Raw genomic sequence first — 23,769 nt, forward strand, 5'->3', positions numbered from 1 at the left:
CAGCAGGTTTTCTTTTTGTGGAGTTTTTCGACAGTGCATCCATCAGCGCAGCAGCTCCACCATCTGCTGCAGCCGCTCGGCCCAGCTAAAGTGCCATCTGCAGCCAACTTCACTCACATCGCTGAGAAGTTTTTTACTCTGGGCTCACGAGTGCTCGAGCACAAACACTGGTGATCTGAGCTGTCAATTAGAAAAAATAAATAAAGCAACTGCACAAATTAAAACTTAAAAAAGCAAAAGCTGCATATTTCTCCCTCTGTAGCATCAATCATCCAAACATGCCCAAGCTGAATGTTTTTTTCTTTGGGTTCACATAACCAGCATAGCAAGCAATGCATCATTTTTGCTTTGGATGGAACTTAACAAGATATAATTACAAGGTCTGCCCACATGAGGGAGACAAACGTCTAAACATCTGACAGACTTCATCATCCAGGGAGAACGCAGTGGATCCCACATAATTAGCGGTTTTAAAAAGGAATATCCAGCCTGTATGCATTGAACTGTGGTGCTTTTACTTCACCTGACGACCTTTAACTGTGATTTACGTGCAAAACATTTTGCAGGGTTCAAGTTAGATGACCTACAACGTTAAAGTCATCCAGAGAAGTTACTTCACCAACACATTGTGAAAAGGAGTTAAATCTTTAAAATCTATGCTCTAATAGTTTTTATCTTTCAGATTTTAATTTAACTCCTGAGAAATCAGAGCTATTTTAACATATTTTTAATTTACCAACTGTAGTGTTATATAGTCTGTATTATTTTGTTCTAGTTCTTTGTTGAAGCTATATAAAGTGATCAACCTGGCACTTATTGCACCATTTGATTGTATATTTTATACACAGGTTTTGGTAAAAGCTGTTTTTGTTTCACAAAGAACGGCAAAAACTCAAATACAAGATATAAAACTGCACTTATCAACTTCCAAAAAGTAAGAAAAAGATGAGAATATCTCTCGAAGTTAGTTGCGTTCACCCTCGTCATGAAGGAGAAACACTCTCTCCGCTCCGGGCACACTAATATCATTGTCTTTAATCCCCGTTACAACAGAGGGGAGGTTCTGTCATTAGCTGGGCTGTAACTCGCCGTCCCGCCTCATAATGAGAAGGATCCTGAAACACTTTAAATGGAAACAAAAAGTGCTGTCCTCGACAGAACACCGGCACCGGACACAATTTGTGGGATTAGGTGAGTGCACGGTTGATGACCCGCGGCTTTGTGGGTAATGCAAGGTCAGCCGGGGAACTGGGACGATCTCAGAGGAAGAGAGGAAGAAAAACAGAGAAATCCCCAAAGTCCTGATGCACATATTCAAATGTTTCGTCCAAAAATCCCCCAAAATGTTAAATTTTACAACAATATAAAACAGAGAAAAGCAGCAAATCTGTCAAGTTTAGGAAACCAGAATCAAATGTTTTTATCAGGAATGACATACGTTTAAGAGTTAAAGAGAAATAACATGTGAATCGATCGCAGTGATTTTAAAGAGAATGAAGAGGAGAGTGCAGATACGTCCAGACCGATCTTCTTTAAGAATATAATCGGTCAATAATCAGACGTGGAAATTATGAAAAGATCAGATAGTTTCAGTAAGTTTGGATCTTTTCATTTGTTCACAAAATAAATGAAACACTTTGCTTCCTTTCAGGCTTTCAGTCTCAACCTGATCATCCTGCCGTCCGTGGTTCAACCTCATACCTGCTGGTTATGGCTGTTTCTTCTGTTTCCTTTTATCAAATACAGAATTTGAAGGTCTTCAGGGTTGAAAACACAGAACAGCATGCAGCTCAACAAAACGGGCAAAAAAAATTAACTCAACATTTTCACCTCTTTAAAAAACACACATTGCATTTAGTGAGAAATTCTTTGTCAATACCAAAAGTAAACACAGAAACACCACGAGAAGAACAAACCGGCACTGATGCACAAGAAGAAAAAGCTGCAGGAAAAGAAGGATTTCAAAACAGCAACATGGAACTAAAAGCATCTTGTTTTTTTAAACCCTGAAACAGGAAGTGAGCAAAAACACTAAATCCTGTAAAGGAAAATGTAACTCATTAGAACCAACTGGAATAATTACAGCCTACATCAGTCTGTAACCGTGGTGATTAATATTATTTTTGATGTAAAAAACACATCTAATCACAGCCTCTCCGATTCAAGTCAAACTGAGGAAGTTAGCTGCACACAAAAAAAACAACCTTAAAAACAGAATGTTTTCACTCCAAATCATCTCTGACTGAAAGCTCAGATATCACAGCCAGCCTGCGAGTCAGAGGAGCGGTATCGACCTGCTCTCTCCTCTGATGCCGTTCATCCCACTGCCAAGGCGCTCAGGATTTAGAACCACTACTGGTGTCCATCTGCACACCGGATTTAAAAGCGTGGCTTCGCTGTGACCCGTCTGTTGTCCGAGGGCCTCTGGAGACGGAGGGAGGAGGGAGCACCGTGCCAGGAAACACTCGCTCACCCCGATTCTCCACAAACTGCAACAGAAACAAAATCCGCCACGAAGAAGAACTGACGATCCACTTAAACTGTTTAATGCAACTCAGCTGAACTGAGGCCGTCTGGAAATGTTACGCGACCGGAGACCTGCGGGTTTTGCTCTTATCTACAGTGACAGTCTGACCTGAGATGTCAGGATTGTGTGCTGTGGACGGTCCTGCCCTGTTGGTTTTAAGGCAGCTTACTAGGCTGTCTGTTCCAGCCAAATCCATTTTTATTCACCCCGAGGATTATACGACTTGTTGGCCGGGCTTTTGCCCATCGAGCTGCCGAGGCCGAGAGACGAACCATGCAGGTGGATGTCCTTCGATGTAGAGCTGAAAAAACAAAGAAACAGATCAAATGCATTTTAAACATCATATTTTTTTACTTGCAGGGGCCTTTTTAGATGGAGAGAGGCGAGACTCCGCGAGCCGCCTTCGGAGGGCGCTACAGCACCGGCGATGAGCGCGGCGGTCAGGACGGCCGGCCGGCGAGGACGCACTTCTCAGCCGCAGCATGCGTGTGAAGTCTCGGGGCCGGTGCTTAACAAGTGATGCTCGCCTGCAGAGAGCGTCCTCGACGGGACCTCCGAGTCTGTCACAGGATATAAAGAAGAGATGCTGAAGAGCCTCACGTGTGAAATCTAACAGAGCTGTGATTTCATGTAGCCTCAGGACATTATTCTGTGAAGTGCATCAAATCACTCAAACTGGTAATATTACGTCAGTTTCAGGAGTCACGTGACTGAATCTGATCGACAGGAAAAAAGTGAAACTTCAAATGTTTCCTAAGGGAAATCTGAGGAATACATTTTATATTAAGTAGTGTGTGCAGAGAAAACTGATTTATTGAGACATTTCTGGCTGGGTTTTTTTTTTTTTATGGTTTTCTACATAAAGAGACAATAACTTGAATTTACTTTGAAGGAACAGTGTGTAGGATTTCAGTAGTAGGAGATGTAGGAGAATTTACCGTGGCAGCTGAAAGGCCCTCTCGGGATTCAGGGTTATGTTGTGGTACTGGATAGGACCCACATGCAGACACAGAATCGAGTTCAGGTACAGAAAAGACTTTATTTTCACATGGATGAACCAGAGACGAGACGCTGGGAGGAGCCGGTTAGTCCAAAAACACTGGTGGAAAGACGTGGAAGAACCAGAGGGACTCTGGGAGCAGCAGGCTCGACATCAGTGACGACCTCCGTGGATGAAGCAGGATTTACAGCCCAGAACTGACTGGTGACCTCCGTGGGACGACACAGGACAGCAGGTGAGAGTCTCCGGGGATCTCCGCAGGGCATCAGGTAAGTCCAGGGGACAGGTACGCTAACAGGTCGCGGGCGAGTAGACGCAGCAGGTAGTATGGACCGACAACCCAGGGCTGCAGGACCAGGGTAGATATAGTGTCGAGAGGTGATTAGTGGGATGAGGAACCGGCGTGTCAAACTGCAGGTGGTAATCAGCTGGATTGTCAGCAGCTGTTCAGAATGCTCAGGGGCGTGGCCATGGGAAGTTTCTGGAGACAGGAAGTGAAGAGACAGAGACCAAAACACAAAGCACATGGCACACTACAATAAACAGGGGAATGACAGCACACATGAGGAGAGGAGATCGGGGGAAACAAAGGTCAAGACACAGGGTCAGACATCCAGAATGTGGTTTGTCCCTTCGGGGCTCCTGTAGACAAACATGGCCAGAGTTCATTCTGAGGTAATAAAAACACGATGATTCTTACTCACAGGTAATTGTACACAAATGAAAACATGAATTCATTTCTATTTCTATGTTTTCATGTGAAGAATTGCATATCATTTTCTTGCTGTAAAGTTGAGACCAAGCTGCCACCAGCAGTGACGTCACCCGTTGGTTCGTGAACGTCCGTTTTGAATCCTCCACTTCAGATTCTGTCCGTCACCATCTTTGCTGTTTGGAGCAGGAAGTGACCATATTTGGATGAGCTGGGGGAGGAGCCAGCGGTGGATCTGACTGATCTGATTGGAAACCTCGCGATACTACGTCCCGCCCACCGATAGCTGTAACCTGACTGCACCACAGGCCTGTCAATCAAACAGACACGCCCCCAAAACCAGGTCTTCTTGAATCTTCTTTTCTAATGAATGAGGGATTATTTTCAGATGGACCTCCAGAAAACTAATAAGAAGGAGTGACTTTAGCTAACAACACCGAGATAACTGATGGACACATTTTATTCACTTTGGATTTGATGAGAGAAGTTGAATGGGAGTCTATGGAGCCGGAGGCTTTTTGGAGCCGACCTCTAGTGGCACTCGCTGGTATTGCAGCTAACGGAACTTCTGCATCGGCGTAATTTTTCAGACCCGGAAGCTACGAACACTTTTATATACAGACTAAAGAGATCGTATGCTGCACCTTCAGCTTCAGGAAACGATAGTTTTTACAACTTTCTGACATTTTAAAGATCAAACAGCTAATCGATTAATCTGGAAAATAATCCAATTTAAACTTCCCAGCATCTTTAAATATGCATAAACACCGTCCACGCAGAAACACGGCGCCTCAGAGAGTTCGGCTGATGCGTTTTGGATAGCAGACATCTCCCCTGTGGTTTGTAATTCAGCGAGTTACAGAAGAACACCGGTGTGTGTGACGGAGACGGAGGTTTCTCAGTGACATGTTGTGAAGCCCTGCAGGTGGTGGATATGTGAAGGTACGAAAATAAAACAAAATAAAAACGCAGCAGAGATTCATTTTCTGCACATTTCATTTTTTTTTTGGGTGACATACGGCATGTTGAGTTGTTTACAGCGACCGAGTCCATCATCCATCAGGCAACAGGTCGCCGCTTGGCACGACTTCCCGGCGAGCACAGATGCTTAATGGCCTGACAGGTTGTGTCCGGGTGACTCGGGGGGGCCTCGACTGTAAACGCCGCTGGCTGCTGGACAGAAATGCCAAACAGCCTCGGGACGCCCAGCGGACATTCAGAGAGGCTCGCGCCGCCGGACGAGGACGGCGGATCCAGAAGCACTCGGAGACGAGTTAACCGAGTACGAGACGTGTCTGTGAAGGAAGCGGCGTGTTTCACACTATTTGACCTGAACTCGGGTATTTTTTAGAAGACATGTCGGAGGTGAATGTGAAATATTTGAAGAAGACAAATTACTTTTGAGAGACCAAAAAAAAAAAAAAAAAAAAAGATTAAAGTTTTTCAGGATTTATCTGAAAGGATAAAGAACATTTGTTCCTTTAACTCATCAGGAAAGTTCACTCTTGACAGCAAATCTGAACTGTTTTCTATTCTGATCGTCTTTCTTTAAAATATTCTGCCTTTCAAACGTAAACTCTTCGTACTGCAGATTTTATCGTCGCTGCCAGACTCCCAGGAACAGGTGATTAATATGCACGATGCACTTCAGTGTTGCCGTTTCTGATTTTATCTCCTTGGTGCAAGCGTCCGTGTTCAATGATGACTCTCCACGGCTGCATTAGATCAATGATTAATGCCAATAGAAAACCTAAAACCTCCGACTGATGCTTCTCATCTACATAAAGAGTTCGAATGGAGAGTCTTTGTACATCAGTCAGAACCTGCTTCACAATGAAACTCAGTAATGGACAAAACTATGAAATGTAGTCTGGTTTTAATCCACAAATATCAGCATTTTTCAACCTGGACCCAATTTTCCGTTGTTTTGGGTCTAAATAAGTAAATGGGACGAGAGTTTTCATACAACACAAGTGTTCGTGTGCAGCTGCTGTCTGAAGCGCTCCGGCTCCAATACTGGAGCAGTTTCAAAAATGGTTGTCCCCATTAGACCCGAAATGAAGAGACAACAGTGTCCAGGTTGAAAAAATGCCCAAGTTTTTTTTTTCCCTTGAAAACAGCCAAATGAGATTTGGAAGATTTTAAAGCAACTACATAAAACATCCATCCTCTGAAATGTCATTACAACACATCCATGGGGGGGTTGTGTGTGTGTGTGAGAGAGGGGGGGGGGGGGTTGTTGTTGTTATACTGTGTCATCAGTAGCAGCAGCGTCGGTTCAAAAGAGGCTGGAAGCGCCGAGCTTCCCTTTGAGACAGAAACGCAGGTTTCAGGGTGAAAGCTGAGATGGAATTGGTCAATACATGGCGACAACCGGGATAAATTCGTCCTCCCTCCTGGGAACCACGACAGCCAAGTTTGGCTTTTTACCTTTCTGTTTTTATCCTCTTCCTCTCGCCGCCTCAGTCACAAGAAGTCCTCTGAAAATAGCTGCGAGCGGAGCGGGTGAATGCCAGGAGGCCGAGCCGCGGTGACGGACGTGATGACGTTCGGTTCGCCGTCTGTGAGGATTTTATTTTGGGTCAGGTGGCGCCTTCTCTGCCATATTGTCCGATGAAGCAGGAAGGCCAGGCCACAGAGAGAGAGAGCATATGCCCGCCTTTCCCTCCGCTGCCGCCCCGACATGTGTTACTTCCTCCTCTCTCGGCCCACCTGCTCGCCCAAAGCCTGATATTTCAACGCGAACGCCGGCCGACAGCAAACAGTCGAGGAGCTTCGGAGGGAGAAGAGCGGGTTTCAGAAGAAGAACCAGTCGTCCAATTGCTCAGAAATTAATTTATCTAATAAAGACTGAAGGTTCTTTTTTTTTTAAAATTTTTGGCCTCTAAACATCCAAATATCTTTAAATATTGAGGCGCTTGTGCACCGAATTCAAACAAAAAGTCCTGAAGAGTTCACTGGAGGTGTCAAAAGAAAAATACTTCGGTATCATGATTAATGCCAGTCATGTATGAAAACATTCAGAGTTTAAATCAGGTGATCAGCAGCTTACTTTTTGACTTAATATGAATAAAATGCTGTGTTTACTTGATTATTTGTTTGTACGCAACGTTCACAAAGACTAAAGCTAGCTTGTTTAAGCTAACGTAGCATTAGCTCACAAGTTAGCCGGCTGCTAAAAACATCAGGCTAACATCATTACTGTTCTGTCTGTCAACAATAATACAAATAATAACACTTTCATTTGATTGATTTATTTTCATGGGATTAACTTCAGTATCTAAAGTCGTAGAAATTCAGTGGTACCAAACGTCTCGGTATCGTGACATCTCTAGTTTACTCTGCTCTGCGTGTTTTAGGTTTATACTTTGTAAAATTTAAATATAAATTCTAATCAGGACTGCATTATCGATCACCAACACGGGCTGCAGAGTCTGAACAACGTAAACATAATCCAACGTTCAAACATCTACAGGTGAAAAGCGTGAAACAGACACGGTCCACTAGAGGGAAAACGTGTAACTGTCACGCTTTGGTGTCACTGAGCGTGGCTATGTCACGTTTCGCTTTAGTAGAAGTCACAGAAGAAGACAGTGAGGTGGATGTTTTTAGAAAGTCTGAAGGGGAAAAGTAGAATAGAAAAGTAATAATGAAGGTTTTCCCTGCAGTCTCTGTTTTATTCTCCAACAAGCTGGGAAAAAAAAAGCCACCCAACACAGAGTTATCTCTTGCTTTACAGGCTCATCTGTTTGCCTTATCGATCAGCCATCGATCGAGGAAAGCCAACTCGGTAAGCTGTTGATCACAAGCCGGTGGATTTGTGGGCCGGCGGTCGATCGGGGTCTCGAGGACCCCGGCCAGAGAGAAACAAATACGTCCCCGGCTGACATCTCTCAGCGCCGCCCTGACAGACTCGTAAAACCCCACTGATGTCCTCCTGCCTCGGAGCAGGGATTCATTTTTCCAGGGATTCATCCGCAGGGGGAAATAATTAAGATTAATGGCTTGCGTGTGCGCCCCGTGGCGGTTTGCAATTGTCTCGGCGAAAGGAGATTGTTTTTGCAGCTCGGCGAATGTAATATATGCAAATGTGACCTGGAAGTGCAACCGAAATGATTCTGTGCTCATTGAAAAGTCGGCGCTGAGGAAGAGGAGGCTGAGAGACTGAAACACTGAGAATCAGTGGAAGGCAGGTGGAGGTGATTCTTTTTTTTTCTTCACGTGCAGGTGCATGTCTCCTCTCCGACCTGCAGGGGGGGCTCACGTCCCAACCCAAACAATGGGGGGGTTGAGATTGCTTCAGGCTGCAAGGGTCGTTTGAGAGAAGAAGAGACGACCATGAGTCACCTGCAGACGGTCAAGTTTGTCTCAGTGCTGTTTCATGTCCTGAAAACTGGCGTGACCTTTGAAAGATTTTCACTTTACACATCCTGCAGACTCCAAACAGCTCTGAGCCTCTGAGGTCTGAGGAGGAGGAGGAGGAGGTGAAAAAAGCAGTGAGGAGGATATGTGATGGGTGACGGCCAAGGTCAAACAAGGTCAAAGCTGAGGTTGGAATCTAGGAGCAGCGAAGATGAGGTATCCAGTGATCATTTTTATCTGAGAGATTATGGCAGAAAGATGTTCATTATTTAGTCTGTCGGACGTGATCTCCTTACAAGGAAGCAACAACTGTCTACTTTACTGATCCGACTAAAACACTGAACTCTCTGGCTGTGCAGAAAAATCCTGAAAAGAAAAAAAACCATGAATGTCAAAGTGAGTCAGACAAGAAGAGAAGATTCACTGCTGCCTATTGATCTCTAAATCACGTGTAGTCTGATTCATCTGGGTTGAACATGAAGGGAAGAGTCTAGTGTTGTTTTTTTTAATTTTTTTTATCTGCACTTCTGCAGCCTCAGATTACAAATGAAGGAAGACAGGAGGTGACACGTCCTGGCATTGATGCTGAAAACAAGATTTAAACATGAATGATGATCCCTTTGTTTTGGTTTATGACAGAATTGTTCAAAATTTAAGTGTTCTTACAGAAAAAAATCAAGTGCATAAAATCTCCTGTGATCACATGTGAGGTTTTTCGTGATGAAATGAAAATGAAGATCAAGTTCATTTTTTTCATTTTTTAAAGCATGAAAGGTGCTACACAAATAAAGTGTATTATCATTAGTATTGCTCCCACATTAAAACCTCTCCACATATTCTCCCCCATGTTAGTATACGTTGCAAAATGTGTCAAACGTGTCATACGTGTGATCACGTGTGGAGAATTCGTCCTTTTTCTGAGAAATGTAACAAGCGGGTGTGGTGGGGGGGTGTGGTTAGCTCAGTTACAGGGGGGAGAGAGTGATGGAGTGGGTCAGGGAACGGTGCTGGGAGGAGGATAAATGGCACAGCTGATCTGAATCGGGGGAATTGGTTTCTCTCCTTCAATAAGTAAGCAGGACCTGGTGAGGAGAGGAGGAGGAAGCAGCCCGGGAATGGACGCTCGGAGGCTGGACAGGAGAGCGCCGACACCGTGTTTAGCAGAGTGTGTGCCGCAGTATGGAGTGAACAATAAAGACAAAACCATAAACTGAACTTTGTGGCTCAGCGTGTCGTCGTCTGTCTCCAAGGAACCCCCACGGTAGCTCAGACTTGCTACACTGGTGCCCAAGGTGGGGCATGGAGACAGGCGGACAGCGGAGCGAGACGCCGATGCAGCCGATCGTGACGAGGTACAGTCATTCCTCGAGATGTTCGAGGTAACGGCGGAGGCGTGTGGCTGGCCGATGGCGGAGTGGGCGGTGCGGCTCCTTCCTCTCCTGGCAGGGGAGCCGCAGACGGCGGCCCTGGGGCTGCCACCCGGGGCCCGACACATCTACGGGGACGTAAAGAGGGCCATTATGGACCGGCTAGGCTTGTCCCCTGAAGACCACCGGAGGAACTTCCGGGAGGCTAAGCTGGGGACCGGGACCGGCCATTCGCCTACGCTCAGCGGCTGAGGGACTCGGCGACCCGGTGGCTGCAGCCGGAGAACCATTTGACCGTATTGGCATGGACCTCATCGGGCCATTCCACCAGAGTGCACGCGGATATCGCTTTGTGTTAGTTCTGGTGGATTACGCAGCACGATATCAAGAGGCAGTGCCGTTGCGCAGCATTTCAGCAAAGAGTGTTGCGCAGGCTCTGTTTCAGGTCATCTCCTGAGTCGGAATCCCAAAAGAGATTCTGATTGACAAGGGAACCCAGTTCATGTCACGAACACTGAGAGAACTTTATGGATTTCTGGGCATTAAGTCTATTCGGACCAGTGTTTATCACCCACAGACTGACGGGCTTGTGGAGCGTCTGAATAAGACTTTAAAGTCCATGATTCGTAAATTTATACACGACGATGAACGTAATTGGGATAAATGGCTTGATCCTCTGTTGTTTGCAGTGCGGGAAGTCCCCCAGACCTCTACGGGATTTTCTCCCTTTGAACTGCTGTTTGGCAGGAAACCACGAGGGGTGCTCAACCTGCTTAAGGAAAACTGGGAGGAAGGTCCGAGCCCGGCAAAAATGAAATTCAGTACGTCATGGACCTGTGAGCAAAACTCCACACACTGGGTCAGAATTTTCTTCAGGCCCAGGAGCGTCAACAACAGCTGTATAACAGAGGGGCCAAGCTGAGGCAATTCACACCGGGAGAAAAGGTACTTGTATTGCTTCCTTCTTCCAGCTCAAAACTCCTCGCCACGTAGCAAGATCCCTTTATGGTCACACGGCGAGTAGGGGACGTTGACTGGTGCGATCTGACAGGGGCGGAGCTACACAGATTTACCACCTCAACCTCCTAAAAATATGGAGAGAGGCGGAGTCTGTTTCTCTGGTGTCCACGGTATCCGAGAGAAAGGAGCTGGGGCCAGAGGTTCCAAAGTCCACCAATCCTGCCTCGCTCCCTTTCGACGTCCATCTCTCCGGGACCCAGAGAACAGACGTAGCCCAGTTGCAGAAGCAGTTTGCTGATGTGTTCTCCCTCCTGCCAGGACGCACGAACCTCATAGTGCACAACATTGAGACGTCTCCGGGCGTGACGGTGCGGTCGCGACCCTACAGGCTACCTGAACACAAGAGAAAAATTGTTCAGAGAGAATTGGCTGCTATGCTGGAGATGGGAGTAATAGAGGAGTCCAACAGTGCCTGGTGTAGCCCCATTGTTTTTATTGTCAAGAAGGATAGATCTATTCGGTTCTGTGTGGACAATCGCAGGGTGAATGATGTGTCACGATTTGATGCGTACCCAATGTCCCAGGTCGACGAACTCCCGGACCAGCTGGGCACCGGGCGTGTCTTTACGACACTGGATTTAACCAAAGGCTACTGGCAGATTCCTCTCTCACCAGAGACCAAGGAGAAAACGGCCTTCTCCACTCCGTTTGGGTTATACCAATTCACCACACTTCCCTTTGGGTTGTTCGGTGCCCCGGCCACTTTCCTACGCCTCATGGACCGGGTGCTGCGTCCGCACGCTGCATATGCGGCCGCCTACCTGGATGATGTCATCATCCAAAGCACCACCTGGGCGGAGCATGTGCAGCGGGTGGGCGCGGTGCTGGAGTCCCTGAGGCAGGCTGGGCTCACCGCCAACCCAGGGAAGTGTGCAGTTGGGCGGAGGGAGGTTCAGTTTCTGGGGTACCACTTGGGCGGTGGGCAGGTGCGCCTTCAGGTGGACAAGACTGGTGCTATCGCAAAAGGAGGTGAGGCGGTTTTTGGGGCTGGCGGGGTTTTACAGACGGTTCATCCCGGGCTTCACGGAGTTGACCGGCCCCTTGACCGACCTGACCCGGAAAGGTGCCTCGGATCCGGTCCAGTGGACGGAGCAGTGCCAGCGGGCGGTTGAGAAGGTAAAACAGGCTCTCTGTGGGGAACCACTTCTCCACACCCCGAAATTCTCTCTCCCCTTTACTCTGCAGACTGATGCGTCGAACAGAGGGCTGGGGGCTGTTTTGTCCCAGGTGGTGCGGGTGGTGGACCGCTCTGTTCTTTACATCAGCTGGAAGTTATCGGAGAGGGAGGCCAGGTACAGCACAGTGGAGAAGGAGTGCCTGCCATCCGGTGGGCGGTCGACTCCCTGCGGTACTACCTGCTGGGATGTTCATTCACCCTCTGTTCGGACCACGCTCCGCTGCAGTGGTTCTACCGCATCAAGGATACCAACGCCCGGATCACTCGGTGGTATCTGGTGTTACAGCCTTTTAACTTCAAGGTGGTCCAAAGGCCGGGGGCGCAGATGGCCGTGGCCGACTTCCTCTCCCGCTCTTCAGGGGAGGAGGGCAGGGGGGGTAGGTTAGGCCGGATGGCTCCCCGGCCTGAGTCGGGTGGTGGGGGTATGTGGTGGCGGGGTGTGGTTAGCTCGGCTGCAGGAGGGAGAGATTGAGGGAGTGGTTCAGGGAACAGTGGCGGGAGGAGGATAATTGGCGCAGCTGATCTGAATCGGGGGAATTGGTTTCTCTCCTTTGATAAGTAAGCAGGACCTGGTGAGGAGAGGAGGAGGAAGCCGCCCGGGAACGGACGCTCGGAGGCTGGACAGGAGAGCGCCGACACCGTGTTTAGCAGAGTGTGTGCCGCAGTGTGGAGTGAACAATAAAGACAAAACCATAAACCGAACTTTGTGGCTCAGCGTGTCGTCGTCTGTCTCGTGGGGGTCCACGGTAGCTCAGACTTGCTACAGCGGGACATTTTACATGCCAGTTGGTCAAAAGGTTTCTAAAATTATGTTTCATTATTTCCTAACCATCATATTTACTGACACAGTTTATATTTTATAGACAAAAATATGTGTACAGCCGTGTCCAAATACTTGTACACTTTTAGTATTTTGTGCGTTAGAAACACCGAGGCAGACGAACATGTCGGCGCTCTCTGGTGGATAAAACACGTTACAGCATCGCTGCTTCTAGATGACCTGAAACAAACTGAAATGTCTGTTTTTCAAAGGGCTGAAATGAACACAAGTACGACGCCTTCACACTAAATGGGTCAGACTGTGGTGTACGTGGTGTTACACACACACACACACACACACACACACACACACACACACACACACACACACACACACACACACACACACACACACACACACACACACACACACACACACACACAGTGCAGCATGTCAATGCTGAACATGGAGATGAGACACTGGTGCATGTGTGCAGACAGACGCAGCTCGTACCAGAAGAGATGCAGCTCAGAGGTTTGGAGGGAAAGAAGAGGAGCGGCGCCTCAGTCTGTCCCGGAGAAGATTTCAAGGACAAACCTGTTGATGTGAGCTGCAGCGAGACAGACGAGAGGGGGGAGTGGAGGGGGAGAGGGGGAGGAATAAATAAAAGAAAGAAAGAAGAAAAAGGTGTCGACAAATGAATGAAGAGTGAGGAGAGGAAAAAGGTGGCTATAGTATGGCGAGAGTTGTATAGTGGCCGGGCAGCAGAGGGAGGAGAATAAACGTCAGGGAGGGGGAGGAGGGAGGGGGGAGGGAGGGAGAGAGGGAGAGAGAGAGGATAAATCCTTACTACATAATGATTAGAGCTCACAAGCCCTTCCTGTGACACGGAGCGGAGGAGTCAGGATTACAGCCGGCCAGAGAAGCCAGAGTGGAAGCTCTGCTGGCGGGGGAAGGAGGGGCCACAGGTGGAGGAGCGAGAGAGCGGCACACCGAAGAGGACGAGGAGTTCTGAGGAAGATCCCCCAAAGAAGCTCCGAACTCCAGCCTCGACCCCCCCACCGAGCCACCCACCACCGGGAACGGCTGGATCGTCCCCCTAAAAAACGCTCTTATTTTGATGGAGCGGCGGCACCAGAGGAGGGCGACGCAGGAGGAGGAGGGAGGCCGGGAGACGAGGGTCACCCCGCGGAGCCTGTGATCGATGGGGACGCGCCGCGCGGACAGGTGTCTTGGACAAAGATGGAGTACACCCGCGTCTCGGTGACGAGCGAGGACGCCGCCGACGAGCTGAGTCTCTGAGGATTTTGTTGTTTTGATAAATAAGACGCTGGAAGTTTTTTTTTTTTGTTTTTTTTTTGGCAGCTTTTCTGAGTTTTTACCGAAGTCGCATTTTGCAGCCAAAAGAGAGGAATTATCGTTTTCCCTCCGGAGGTGCACAGCTGGAGGAGACTTTATGCACCAGTTTGTCCCTCAAAGCATTCTAGGACGTCTCACCTGAAAGTCTTCTGAGGTCTCAACTTTGACCGGGAACATTCAGCCGGGAGAACAACGGTGGACAGATTTCTTTCCCTTCAGATCCCCCCTCCATCACTCCATCCTCCTCCTCCTCCTCTTCCTCCTGATCCTCCTCCTCCCTCCTCCCTCCTCACCAGCGAGTGATAATGTGACCTTCTGCCAAAGTGCTGGAAAGCATGCCACCGTCGCAGCGGGCTCCTCTGTTGCTGCTACTGAAATAGACTCAAACAAGTGCAAGGGGGTTAGAGGAAGAGGAAGAGAGGGGGGGAGGGAGAGGACGAAGGAGGGACAGGAAGAAGAAGAAGAAGAAGGGGAAAGAAAGAAGGGAAAAAAATTAAAACAATAACAACAAATAAAAAGAGAACAGGGAGGAGGAGAGCCGGAGCCGCGGACACGGGATGAGCGCTGACGAGCCCGGGCTGGATGTGAACACAGGTAAGAGACCACCTTCATCACTGACGTGTGTCTTCATCACTTCATTCTCACTTTGCAAAAACTGAGCGCTTTCTGCTTCTGTTTGGAAGGTATGTTTAAGTGGCACCCTCCTCCTCTTCCTCCTCTTCCTCTTCCTCCGTCAATAGAAGAGTTATCAGAGCACAGAGGATCAGATCAGAGGCAGGACTCGACAGCATCCTTGTTCGGAGGAGGTGGGGTGGTGCTGGTGGAGGAGAGGGTGGTGTGTGTGGGGGGGGGGTGGGGGGGGATGAGACGGCGTGCTGTAACTGTTGCTTTAAACTCAGCGAGCTGCCGGCGAGATTAAACAGAAGTGGATCGATGCGTCATTGTAAACAGTGAGAGCATCTGGGGGGGGGGGGGGGGTGCTTTGATACCTGAACACAGGACCTGCTGCTGCTGCTGCTGCTGCTGCAGGGGAAACCAAACTGCCACTAACTATACGACTTTCCAGGATTCCTGTACTCACTCAAACATCTCCTTCAGTCGTCATTTAGAGCCACAAGAAGGAAATCAACGTGTTCTGTCTGAGACTCGCGAGGAACGCAAACAAAACAAAACAAAACAAAACAAAACAAAACAAAACAAAACAAAACAAAACAAAACAAACAAAACAAAACAAGTGACAAGCTTGATAGAAAATGAGAAGTCGAAGAAGCAGCTGCTTACCGGCGACGCTCCTCGTTACCAAGTGTCAGGAAACCGTCTGCAACTCAGGGAACGTGTGAGAATGACGTCGGCTTTTATCTCTCGGTTACTTTCGCATTCTTCCGTCGCGCTCCGTGAAAGATCTTCTGTTTTCTTTTATTTTAACTTGTGGACGGAGAGGTCACGTGACGGAGAGGAAGGTAACGAAGCCAGCGAGTCGAGTTTTTATGACAAAAGTTTGATCAGTTCTGGCTCCAAAGTTCAAACCTGAACCGGAGACGTGCTCATAAATCAACTTTTCAAAAGTAAAACAAGTCCTCCTCTGATTCTTCTTCATGGACAATTCATTATTCAGACCTGAAGAGGAAAACGTGTCAAATAATTGTGAGAAATTCACAAAGAATTAATTCTTTATAGCATAATTTATTCCTCTTTTTTTGTTTTGTTTATTGTCGATCATCTCTTGAACCCAAGAATTTAGTGATTTGGATGAAGTGACTCTTTAAAGTGGAGCTGAAGCTCTGTGTTCATCAGAAATATCTCTTATTGGTTATTGTTCTGGTTAAATTCTCCATTGTGCAGGAGGAGGTTTAAAGATCCGGCCATGTTTTAAGAATTAAGATGTGTTTTTTTCTACTAAAAGATTTGAATTATCTTCTGAAGAATATTTTTTTTAAATCCTTATTAAAAATTCAAGAATCTATAAAGTATTATTTCTGAACTTTAACCAAGCGGACATGAGATGAACTCCTTTCTCGGTGTTCGTGTCCCCGCAGGCTTCGGGTTTCCTCATCGTACTTGAGCAAGTTAAATCGGACTACTACCTGTGATGTCACAAATTCTGGTCACTAGCCACGCCCCCTCAAAATCCGATCTGTCAGCGGACAAAGACAGAAAACAGCCTTCTGTTTTTTTTTTTTTTTTTTTTTTAACTCTGCTCAGAGAAACATTCATCTGTGGGAGAAGAAGACAGACGCGTTTGTGGAGAGGAATGAGGACTTTAGGATGAAATATGGCTCCACGTGAAGGATGAAGGAGTGTGTGGTGAGACGGTGAGACGGTGAGACGAGTGAGACGAGTGAGACGGTGAGAACAGTGTGAACAGTGTGAACAGTGTGAACTGCAGCAGCACCAGTTAGGCAGCTGAAAAATGGCCCTTTCATTATGTTCCACCAACCATATCCCCGCTGCAGTAATAGGAAGTAGAATGGGAGGATCCTCGGCCCGTGTCACACACACACACACACACACACATACACACATACACACACACACACACACACACACACACACACACACACACACACACACACACACACACACACACACACACACACACACACACACACACACACACACACACACACACACTCGCACAGCCTTGTCCTTCCATACATGTGAGGACTTAAAGAGGCACCAAAGACAAAAACAACAACCCGTAACTCAGACTGGTCCTCAGAGCAGATTCCAGTGACGTGTTTTTTTTTTTTTCACATTAAGAGTCGATCAGTCACGACTGATCCAATAAAAAGCAGCAGTTGTAACGGACTTATTGAATACGTGCATCCGCCGAAGTGACGCGTCGCGTGTGATGTGAATTTGCGTCCTTCGGCGGCGCCTGCCGCGTCGTCTTTACATTGACTTTGTATGTAATCACTGCGCGGGAAGAATCGGCTTTTAAGAGGTGAAAACACCTGTAACATCACAGGATGGTTTGATGTGATGCAGTTTCAGTGAATGAAATGTTTCAAACTGTTCTCATGATGAGAAATACTGAAAAAAAAGTCCCTTTTTGATATACTCACTTCCTGCAGCTGTTTCACAATAAAAGCCTGAATTTACTGTGTGTAGCTGAAACATCGTAAATATACACAAATAATAGTTTTCTCTACATAAATGACTGTAAATCTGATCAGACTGTCTAAAACCTGATTATCCGGGACACATTAAATGCCCACAGCGCCAACTAGTGGCCACTCAGCTGACACACAAACACAGGACAGGTAAACATATTCTCCACCTTCCTCCTGCTACAAATAACAATCATCTATCTTAGTGGACTTTTTTCTGTTTGATTCATGAATGAGCAAATATTAGCATTTCCTGTTTTGGTCAGCTGATGTTTGTTTACTATTTATAAAACATCTGCACAGGAAGTGATGTCACTTAAGTTTGTTTGGAGTAAATAACACGGGATGTCGTGCAGAAAACAATTAACAGAGTACTAAATGGATGAAAGAGGAAAATCAATAAATATTTTCTAACGTTTTATGAACTAAATTAGTTTATATGTGTCGTTAGCTGGAGCGCCGGTTATTAGCATGAGCACCGCCTTCAGAAACACAAACTTAACTTCAAGTTCCTTCAGTTTTTAACTGCACGAATTAAGTTGTTGGACCAACATGCTTCATAAAAGGTGACTGTTTCTCGGTGATGTCTTCATGAATGTACGATGAGCTGCTGTGTTTGATGTGTGATGCCGGGAGCGTGTTGACGTGTCTGCAGCCTGCAGGCAGACCAGAACCACCTCCGGGTTTGTGTCTCAGGGTTGGCAGCTGTCCAGCTCTTCCACGAACACTTAGAGACGATCTGCTTGATCAAATGTTAAAGATACTGGACCTCACGCCATCTTGGCTGCCTGTGCAGAGAGAGAGAGGAGGAGGAGGAGAAGGAGGAAGAGGAGGAGGAGTAGGATTGAGGGAAGATGTGTCCGAAAAAGATAAAAAGAACGCCAACAGACGACAAGTGTTTTCACACGGCAACGCTGCGATTGACAGCCGGTCTACGAGCACCCGGGACTGTAAAACATTGAGTGCGGAGGACATCGACGCGATCTACCCAAGGTCACCGGAGGAGTCGTAGATTTCACTGAGAATGATGCGATCATGCGGCGTCACAACGTGATCCCGACCGGGTCACCGTGTGAACATCACAGGCACCGATCCAGGCTGTGATCCGAGTTCTCCGAGTTCCCCGTAACCACGCTGCCTATCTGATGAGATCTTAAACTCAGGGTGGGAAGAAGAAGAAGATGAAGTCTGGCTCTCCTTTCCTTCCTAAGTTTACAGCAGAGACTCCGGGCCCCCATTTATATTCACGGCGCAGCACCGCCTGCACCTCGTCTAACGTCCTGTCCCTGTTGAGGAGGGAAACTGACATGCCGTAGGCTGAGGGAGGGGTGGAGGGCTGGGGGGGCACTGCATCTCTCTTTCCTTGTCATTCTTCTGCCTCTTGTGGATACTGACACCAACTTAGGTGTTGGTGAATGTGTGCAATTTGTAGTAGGGGTAAATTGATTAGCCCTAATCGCTTTCTATTCGTGTGCGGCGCTTAATTTTTCACAATTAGCCTCCGAGCAAGTGTCACGGCGGGGAGCGTCTCCGTGAAGGATGGTAACCTTAGAAGAGACCGGAGGGGGATCGGTGGGGGGACAGCGTCCCGGTGGGGGGGCAGCGTCCCGGTGGCAGCTCGTGATCGTGACGTCGCTAAGGGTTTATTTCTGCTTCCCGTGTCACACGTCTCCTCCCTGCTCGTCACTCCATCCAGCTCCAACAACAAAAAAAAGATCGACTTCCACGAGTTTCATAAACTGGCTTCTCCAAAAAAAACTAAAAGAGGAGGAGTCTTCAGTTTTCTGCCGATGATTTATCGCGGCACAAATCAATACATCATCCCCCGGAGAAAACCATAAAACGGTTGTTTATGATATGCTGTGATTGCTTTCCATTCAGTGGTTTTACATGTTTGAGCTGCAGTTAGAGTGACTGATGCCGTCCGTCACTCAGTTCTTACAAACTTTGCCGAAGCTCGACGTCCAGCCGATCATCGAGCAGCAGCAACAGAAAACCTTCAACTTTAGTCGTCATGATAACTGCCCACCTATGCGGCTACTTTCACCTACATGCACCAAATTTGGTACACATGTGTGTCACACCTAGATCTACTAAAAAGTCTCTTGGCACCATGACCTCAACTCAACAAGGAGTCGGCCATTTTGAATTCAGTCTCTGTTTTTGCCGATTTGCACGTGTTGCACTTTAACAAATTCCTCCAACAGAATTTATCGGACTGACTTGAAATTTGGTGCGTCCAATCTTAAGATCTTTGGAAGGAAAAGTTATCAAAAAGTTTTGTTTTTTGTTAAACGGTGTGTCTGTGGTGTGGCGGCCATTTTGAGCATTTTGCCATGAAACTGTACGTTGCCATAACCTGAACCTGACCTGCAGCTCAGTTCTTCTGGTTTTTGTTTTTTACCTTTGGAACAAATGATCAGGTGAAAAATACTTTTTCTTAGGGAGTCTGAACCAGAGCAGAAAGTCAATATTGGATTTGTATTGATCTGGAGAACACAAACACAACTCAAACAGGATGATGATGTTGCTCTGCGTCAGCTGGAAAAAAAACCTTAATAAACTACTAATATGAACAGCTGTTTTTATATAGTTTTAATCCTAGAACGTAGTTTATTTTGGATTTCTTTTCCTTCTGACTTACCTTTGCAACAAATGAGAGATATTATTAATGATAAAAGTCTGATGTCAAACTCTCCAGAACTGTAAAATCTTTCCTTTATAATAATCATAAATTGCTGTGCAGTGTTTTCAGACAGTTCTAATGTAACAGTTTTTTTAATAGAGGGCTGTTTTCCCACTAAAACCGAAGCCATCTTCCTCTTCGTAGCTACCTGCCAATCACAGTGAATTCTTGTCAAACCAACACAAACGCAGTAAAGAGAAAATGGCGCCATTTTAACGAGCGATTTCATCACTTTAAACCCGTCAGCTGCTCCGTACAGGACGTCTGCAGTCAACTGACTTGATAGAAGTTCAACACAACAACATGAGATGACGTTAAACCTTAGAACTGACGCTGCTAAAGGTTAGTTCACCCAAATAACTGCACAAAAAAGGAGATGGGAACGTACTCCTGGTGGCATCGAGTCATGAGTTGGTTAGTAAAGTGGATTTATCCCCGTCAGAGTTGAAAGAATTGACAAAGTATGTTTGAAAAACTTCAAATGTAACGTGTCTTTCCTCGTGAAACAGACATCGCCGTGAGTCATTTTTCACTTGAACTACTTTCTGCTCGACAAATCAAAGCTTCGCCGGCGTCTGTGCATCATCCCGTCCATATTTTCAAACCTAATTTTTCATTTCTATCTTTAGCACAAATGAAATTGATATTACAAAACCTCGGGACATGAAAAATCAATACTTTTTCTGGCTGCGTGTGATTTAGGAGAACTGACTTTATTTTTTACACTCCTGCTTTAAACATGTCGGCAAGCAGAAAAGAAACATCGTTGGTACAATTTAAAGCACAGCGAGGTGCACAAAACCACACACACACACACACACACACACACACACACACACACACACACACACACACACACACACACACACACACACACACACACACACACACAGGAGAGATTAAAAACAAAGTGGTATGCTCACATGTGGATTAGAGAATGTGTACGTGTGTGTGTGTGTGTGTGTGTGTGTGTGTGTGTCAGAGGTCAGCTGTATGTGTGGGCAGTCACCTAGTCAACTGTGGTGGTGACAGCTGGACCAGTGGCAGCAGCGGTGGAGGAGGGGAGGGGTTGGAGGGGGAGGGAGAGTGGTCTGGTTCTGCGCAGGCAGCCACAGCCCTCAGCTTAACCAGGGTCTTACACTGATCCCTGCTCCACATATACCGACGAAGCCGAGCGGAGCCGGAGCACGACAAAGAGAGAGGACCGGGTCTGCCGCCCTCGGCGTCACCTGCCGCCGCGGGTTGACGGGCGGGTCAGCCCCACGGGGTTAAAGTAGGAATATTAATATCAGAGCGCCGTGTCGGGGGGGTGTCGTAAGCCTCAGGTAAACATCCAACAAAATGGATTACATTCACAAACGCCATCGTAATCTTCGGAAAAAGATTATTACCCTCAGAACACTTCCACATACAATCTGTTCAATTTCGCGGCGTGGCATGCTGACAGATAGAAAGAGGAAGAGCGATGCACAGCGATCAGACACAACGTTCAAACCACCTGCTACATGTTGTAGGTCCAAAAATGTAACGCCAAAACACCTCTGAAGGTGTCGCGAGGCGCCAAGACCTCAAGTCAACACCTTCAACTCACTTTAATGCAGTTTTTGCACACTTACACATTTTTTATAGCTTCCAACACAAGTTCCAGAACCGACTCCAGCCTTCGACAGGTGCCGCTGAAACGAGGTAATCGATGTCATCACGTCACCTGTCGGTGGTTTTAATGTTGCTGCTGATATATCGGCGTGCATCCAACATCTGTTCAATGACCGGCGAGCACATGGAGCATGTCCTTGGAAGAAAATCCTTTTTTTTTTTTTTTTCTGTTTGGCATAAATGATGATCTTGTCTGGACTGTGTTGATGCATTATCGATTTTCTTTTCTTTTTTATTGCCTTAATGTAAAGCAGCACAAAAGACTCAAGCTGTGTGACACGATCAAGGTTATGCTACACATGCTGGCGACGGGGGGAGGAGTGGGGTCTAGATGGGATTTCAAAGATGGAACTGTAATAAAGCAACGCCGACATAGCTTTCCATCTGCTATGGCATTTAAAACCTGCTGATTCTATAGACTCAGAAAATCCAACTGCTCAGTTCAGCTCCACTTTCCCTCCTGAATATTTAAATCCTTTAATGCACAGAGATACCAGTCGAAGCCTGAATACCCTTTGATTGATTCCTCTTGCAGTGTGTGAAAATTTGTAAGACATTCAGGCGCCCTTATACCTTCCCTCCCTCCCTCCCTTCCTCCTTCCCCCACAAGCCCTTAATCAGAGACAACAGTAAAGATCAGGGCAGATTTATTGAGGATTTCACCTGGACAGATTCTCATCCCGCTGCCGATCCATCACCTGTCGTGTATAGTTCACATCCAGGCGTGAATGTCTTAAATATGTCCACAGCGGCAAAGGGTCCGTGACAGAAACTAATATCGCTGAGTGAGTCGGTTTGATGCGCCTCTGTCTCCCGGGGGGGTTCAGCAGAAACGGATAAATCACCGGCGGTTGGGACTCCGCCGTGGTTTCACCTCAGGCGCAGCTCAACCAGGAAGCGCTGCTGGACGTCGGCTCGCTCTCAAAACCTTTTCATAATGCGGGCTGTCGTTTATCACACGGCCGCGACGCAGAAAAAACCTTCCGTATAAGAAAGGAGCTGTAAACCAGCGGACAGGTTTAGAGTCCGCCGAGCCGTTGAGGAATCAGAAGCCCTGAGACCTGACCTTCAGAGAAATGGCGTCGTATTTTGTCCACATGACCCTCAACAGCTTCACTTGTAGAAGAGACGCACTATTTTCTGCACAGGCGCCATTTTAACAGAAATTTCCTAGCAGAATATGATCCAAAATCATCCAACAGAAGTTCAATAATGAAAGATAATGAGGAGTGAAAATGTTTTTATTGACATGACAGTTTGACCTGTACATTTTTGGCAGTTAGCGTCGTAAGCTTTGTCCCGGTCGGGTGTAGGAGACGCTGGAGGTGGTGGAGTGGAGCATTTTGGATTTCGAAGTTTGCGTTTATGTCGCGCCAAATCACCACAAAAAATATCTTAGAGTGTTTATGAGTGACAGCAGGAAGGACAAAAAACAACCAAGGTGGATTTAAACTGCGACGTCAGGTTTACAGATCTTCCTTGTTAAACTTACGTAAAAACTATTACAAATTGTTTCATTGCTGATCTGGCGTTTGTAATCAGTCCCTGCCTGCTTTAAAACTAAATCTGCTATCTAATTTCCTCTGTGCAAACTTCCACTGGTCTTTTTCTTCCTCTCTTTAACAGTTCTTTAGTCTTTAATTTATTCCTTCGACTATATTTTTCCTGTCAGTGTCCCATAAAGGACGAGTGGCCGGTTGAGTGGATGCTTCAGTGCAGCCTAATTGAATGAAAGAAATGTGACTTTGCATTTTGTTCTTTTGTGGCGTTTCAGTTTTCAAGAGTTTGAAAAAAAAAAAAAAAAAAAAGACAGAGAGGGTGCCGGACCAGTGAAGTTAAATCAAACGCATCGATTTCAGCACTGACGTCTTACTTACTATTACATCAGTGATTGGAGCTTGTTGCCCTTTAACAACAAAACAAAGAGACTACAATAAAGAGAAGTAGAAAGGAACAACGCTTTGGCCAAAAGTAAAAAGAATAAAGAGAAAAGCAGCCGTGTGACTGAACAGATAATTACAGGAGTGGAAACG

At 46.7% G+C, this 23,769-nt stretch overlaps 1 protein-coding gene across 1 annotated transcript in view; it reads left to right on the forward strand.

Annotated features, from left to right (window-relative positions):
* Positions 1-13,768: 13,768 nt before the first annotated feature.
* Positions 13,769-23,769, forward strand: part of grin2cb (glutamate receptor, ionotropic, N-methyl D-aspartate 2Cb) — a 54,082-nt gene continuing 44,081 nt past the window's right edge. Inside the window, exon 1 of the mRNA XM_069717537.1 lies at positions 13,769-14,878. The gene's annotated coding sequence lies outside the window, so the exon portion shown is untranslated. The remainder of the gene's footprint in view (positions 14,879-23,769) is intronic.

This window comes from Brachyistius frenatus, unplaced genomic scaffold (genome assembly GCF_029030835.1).
Source record: "Brachyistius frenatus isolate BFR_SWC_R1_liver_20210118 unplaced genomic scaffold, ASM2903083v1 Contig_176, whole genome shotgun sequence".
NCBI lineage: Eukaryota > Metazoa > Chordata > Actinopteri > Embiotocidae > Brachyistius > Brachyistius frenatus.